Below are 6,044 nucleotides of genomic sequence, written 5' to 3'. Positions count from 1 at the left end.
AAGGCTTTGAATTGTTTACTTACATCCCTTGCCAGTTAAACAGACACCTCTGGATCAAAGAATTGGTGGCATAGTTTTTATTTCCCCCATTAATAGCCTCTACTCCTATTTCTCCAGTCAGGAACAATTTCATGTTAAGTGTCTTCCATGTTTGCAAATACCTGTTGAATAATGAATGCAAAATTCATTGGTATACTGAAATTGCTGATAAAATATGTAACCAAGTTTTCTCCATAGAAAAATAATACTTACCTCTGATGTTTTAAGATTTCTTGTCATTTCACTTAATTATGCTATTATTAGGATGAGGATAATAAGTATATTCAAAAGCCCTTTTTGAAATTAAAGAAAATCTAAAGCACAATCTCAAAAAAATCTTGTGCTGTCAGTGCCTCTTTTCATTAAAAAAAAGAAGAATGTGCTTAATTTAGAGATGCTAGTCTACTGATGATCCTCTAACTTCTCTGACAACTCCCTCCTTTCTTTGTATCATCTCTGTGGATAAGGGATGTTCATTGTTTCTCCTTTAGTGAATTAATTGACTCTTACAATGGCAACAAAGATTTACTTAAGTTTATATCACACAGACACATGCATGCATGCACGTGCACCTGCCTACAAACTTTATCACCAGTTCTGACCATTTTCCTGTGCTCTGGATCTGCATTTCCAGATGCACAATACCTCAAGCATGACTGAAGTCAAGTTTCAAATAGAATTCCAAAAGAGTTCCACTAGATCCCATAAAATTTATTATTTCTGCCAGTATCAATTTCTCAGTCTCTCAAGCTTAAAACCTTGTTATCACCCTTATCTTCTCTATCTGTTTTGCCATTCCACCTATAATTAATCACTAAATCCCACTGGTTTGATTTCCCTTATCTCTTGAATTTGTCTCTTCGGTTCCATTCCCATGGTCCCTTCTCTCATTACCTCTCAGCTTAACTATCAAAATAGCCTCTTAATTGGTCTTGAGTCTTTCTCTACTCCAATCAATTTTGTCTACTGCTGCCAGATTAATTTTCCCAATTCACAACTCAAAGTATATAACCATCTGGCTCAAAAAGTCCAGTAGCTCCCTATTACTTATAAGATTAAGTCCAAACTATTTTTCTTGGGTATATGACCTTTGTCTGAATCACCCATAATATATGCCCTAATTGCCAGCCAAAGTGAGTTATTTCCCACTTCCCGAATAAACTCTAGGATTTTCTGTCTGTATTTCTTTAATTGTGCTTCTCTCCATCTGGAATGTTCCCTTCCCACAGCCCTTTTCACTTCCATGTCCATACAAATATCCTCATCCCTCAAGACATTGCACAAATGCCATACCCTTTCAAGGAGACCTTTCTACTCATCCTTTCCTCATGTTGTGGTCTCTTTTCTAAATTCCGTCTTCAATTTGTTGATACCTCTCATTGAAAAATTATCACATGTGAACTTAAATTGTGACTAATTGTATATTATTGTATTTCCCTTTAGGGAATTTTTCTATCTTCATAAAGAAGCCAGGTTTTAAAAATCGGTTAGTATTCTTTTATCTTTCTGTATTAGGCTGTTCTTGCATTGCTATAAAGAAATACCTGAAACTGGCTAATTTATAATGGAAGAAGTTTAACTGGCTCATGGTTGTGTAGGCTGTACATGAAACATAGTGCTGGTATCTGCTTCTGGAGAGGCCTCAGGAAGCTTTTACTCCTGGCAGAAGGTGATGTGAGAGCAAGCACTTCATGTGGCAAAAGCAGCAGCAAGAGTGGGGAGGGAGGTGCCATACGCTTTTAAATGAACAGATCTCAGAAGAACTCATTATAATGAAAACAGAACGAAGCCAAGAGGGATCTGCCCCTGTGATTCAAACAGCTCCCATGAGGCCCCACCTCCAGCACTGGGGATTAAAATTCAACATGAGATTTGGGTAAAGACAAATATCTAAACTATATTATTTTACCCCTGGCCACTCCCAAGTCTCTGTCCTTCTCACATTGCAAAATACAATCAGGCCTTCCCAACAGTCCCCCAAAGTCTTAACTCATTCCAGCATAACTCAAAAGTCCCGAATCCAAGTCTAAAGTCTCATCTGGGACTCATCTCTTCCCACCTATATGCCTGTAAAATCAAAATCAGTTATTTACTTCCAAGATGTAATAGTGGGTATAGGCATTGGGTAAACATTGCCATTCAGAAACAGAAATCAGCCAAAAGAAAAGGACTACAGGCCCTACACATGTTCCAAACCTAGCAAGGCACTCATTGAATTTTAAAGCTTTAAAATAATCTCCTTTAACTCCATGTCCCACATCCAGGGAATATTGGCACAAGGGGTGGGCTCTGAAGGCCTTGGGCAGCTCTACCCCTGTGGTTTTGCAGTGCACATATCCCAAGTCTGCTCTTGCAGGCTGTTGTTGAGCACCTATGGTTTTTCCAGGCTCAGGGTACAAGCTGCTGGTGGATCTACCTTTATGGGGTGTGGAAGACAGTGGTCCCCTTCCCACAGATCCAGCAGGCAGTGTCCCAGTGGGGACTTTGTATGGAGGCCCCAACCCTACATTTCCCCTCTGCACTGCCCAAGTAGAGGTTCTCTATGGGGTTCCACCCCATAGCAGGCTTTTGCCTAGGCATCCAGGCTTTTCCATACATCCTCTGAAATCTAGGCAAAGGCTACCAGGAATCCACCACTCTCATACTCTCTGTGTCTGCAGGCTTAACACCACATGGGAGACACTAAGGCCTATAGCTTGCATTCTCCAAAGTGGCAGCTTGAGGTGTACCTGGGCCCATTTGAGCCTGGCTGAAGCTGGAACTAGAGTGGCCAGTGTGCAGAGAGCAGTGTCCTGAGGCTGCACAAGGCAGTATGCCTGGCCCATGAAACCAGTCAGACCTCCTAGGCTTCTGGGCCTGTGATGTGAGGGGCTGCCATGAAGGTCTCTGAAATGTCTTTGAGGCCTTTTTCCCATTGTCTTGGCTAGTTGCACCTGGCTCCTTTTTAGTTATGCGAATATCTCTAGCAAGTGGTTGCTCCAGAACCTGCTTGAATTTCTCTCCCTGCAAAAAATGATTTTTCTTCTCTGCTATATGGCCAGGTTGCAAATTTTCCAAACTTTTTTGTTCTGTTTCCCTTTTAAATATAAGTTCCAATTTTAAATCATTTATTTGCTCCCTCATTTAAGTATAAGTTGTTAGAAGCAGCCAGGCCACATCTTGAACATTCTGCTGCTTAGAGGTTTCTTCCACTAGACACCCTAAATCATCACTCTTTAGTTCAAACTTTCACAGATTCCTAGGGCATGAACAGAATGCAGAAAAGCTCTTTGTTAGGGCATAACACACGTGGCCTTTGCTCCAGTTCCCAATAAGTTCCTCATTTCCATCTGAAACCTCGGCTGTCTGGACTTCATTGTCCTTGTAACCATCAGCTTTTTGGTCACAACCATTTAACCATTCTCTAAGAAGTTCCAAACATTCCCTTATCTTCCTATCTTCTTCTGAGCCCTCCAAACTCATCCAACCTCTGCCTATTATCCAGTTCCAAAGGCACTTCCATATTTTCAAGTATCTTTATAGCAATACACCTTTCCTGGTACCAATTTTCTATGTTTGGCCCTTCTTGCATTGCTATAAAGAAATACCTGAAACTGGCTAATTTATAACAAAAGTGGTTTAACTGACTCATGGTTCCATAGGCTATACAGGAAACATAGAGCTGGCATCTGCTTCTGGGGAGGCCTCAGGAAGCTTTTACTCATGGCAGATGGTAAAGTGGGGGCAAGGGATGGGGGAAGGTGCCACACATTTTTATTTATGAGTTCTCATGAGTACTTATTATCACAAAGACAGCACCAAGCCATGAAGAATCTGGCACCATGATCCAAATACTTCCCATTAGGCCCCACTTTCAGCACTGGGGATTGAAATTCAACATGAGATTTGGGTGGGGATAAATATCTAAACTATATCACCCTCCCTCACAATATATGACACAGTGCTTTGCATACTATAAAGCCTCATAAATATATGTTGAATTAGCATTAACTAGCTTTGTGGTAATTTTGAAAAACCAGCTACATTACTTGTATATTAACAGAAATAACCATCTAAGTGTGGCTACTGTGCTGCCATTATCTGGGTGTTAGTAGGCACTATGTATGCATGGCAATGTTGATAATGAAAATATCAAGGATGGAAACTAAGCTTTCTGGTCCTTTATGCACATCACATGGAACCTAATACAATGTGGATCATGCTTGCATTGATGCATCCTTGCTAAATGATTTGTATAAACTAAAATAATTGTTTCCAACATTTCTCAAAGAATAAAGGATTCATTATTTTGAATCAGCTGATCACAACCCTCAAATATACAGATTCATTTTTCAACACCCCAAGGAGAAGCACCAAAGTCACAAAAAAAGATGATTTCAGATGGTAGTTTCCTGTAAATAATTTCCTGGTGATAAGCATTTACAAGAACTAGTGGGTAACATTTCTCTGTCTACTATATCTTTGCCTTCTCTTGCCTGTTGCAAATTAGTACTTTTTTTTTTTTAATTTTATTTATTTTTATTTTATTATTATTATTATTATTATTATTATACTTTAGGTTTTATGGTACATGTGCGCAATGTGCAGGTAAGTTACATATGTATACATGTGCCATGCTGGTGCGCTGCACCCACCAACTCGTCATCTAGCATTAGGTATATCTCCCAATGCTCTCCCTCCCCCCTCCCCCCACCCCACAACAGTCCCCGAAGTGTGATGTTCCCCTTCCTGTGTCCATGTAATCTCATTGTTCAATTCCCACCTATGAGTGAGAATATGCGGTGTTTGGTTTTTTGTTCTTGCGATAGTTTACTGAGAATGATGATTTCCAATTTCATCCATGTCCCTACAAAGGACATGAACTCATCATTTTTTATGGCTGCATAGCATTCCATGGTGTATATGTGCCACATTTTCTTAATCCAGTCTATCATTGTTGGACATTTGGGTTGGTTCCAAGTCTTTGCTATTGTGAATAATGCCGCAATAAACATACGTGTGCATGTGTTTTTATAGCAGCATGATTTATAGTCCTTTGGGTATATACCCAGTAATGGGATGGCTGGGTCGAATGGAATTTCTAGTTCTAGATCCCTGAGGAATCGCCACACTGACTTCCACAAGGGTTGAACTAGTTTACAGTCCCACCAACAGTGTAAAAGTGTTCCTATTTCTCCACATCCTCTCCAGCACCTGTTGTTTCCTGACTTTTTAATGATTGCCATCCTAACTGGTGTGAGATGGTATCTCATTGTGGTTTTGATTTGCATTTCTCTGATGGCCAGTGATGGTGAGCATTTTTTCATGTGTTTTTTGGCTGCATAAATGTCTTCTTTTGAGAAGTGTCTGTTCATGTCCTTCGCCCACTTTTTGATGGGGTTGTTTGTTTTTTTCTTGTAAATTTGTTGGAGTTCATTGTAGATTCTGGATATTAGCCCTTTGTCAGATGAGTAGGTTGCAAAAATTTTCTCCCATTTTGTAGGTTGCCTGTTCACTCTGATGGTAGTTTCCTTTGCTGTGCAGAAGCTCTTTAGTTTAATGAGATCCCATTTGTCAATTTTGGCTTTTGTTGCCATTGCTTTTGGTGTTTTAGACATGAAGTCCTTGCCCATGCCTATGTCCTGAATGGTAATGCCTAGGTTTTCTTCTAGGGTTTTTATGGTTTTAGGTCTAACATTTAAGTCTTTAATCCATCTTGAATTGATTTTTGTATAAGGTGTAAGGAAGGTATCCAGTTTCAGCTTTCTACATATGGCTAGCCAGTTTTCCCAGCACCATTTATTAAATATGGAATCCTTTCCCCATTTCTTGTTTTTGTCAGGTTTGTCAAAGATCAGATACTTGTAGATATGTGGCATTATTTCTGATGGCTCTGTTCTGTTCCATTGATCTATATCTCTGTTTTGGTACCAGTACCATGCTGTTTTGGTTACTGTAGCCTTGTAGTATAGTTTGAAGTCAGGTAGTGTGATGCCTCCAGCTTTGTTCTTTTGGCTTAGGATTGA

Source organism: Pongo pygmaeus, chromosome 4 (assembly GCF_028885625.2).
Source record: "Pongo pygmaeus isolate AG05252 chromosome 4, NHGRI_mPonPyg2-v2.0_pri, whole genome shotgun sequence".
Classification (NCBI taxonomy): domain Eukaryota; kingdom Metazoa; phylum Chordata; class Mammalia; order Primates; family Hominidae; genus Pongo; species Pongo pygmaeus.
This window is presented reverse-complemented; position numbering follows the sequence as displayed.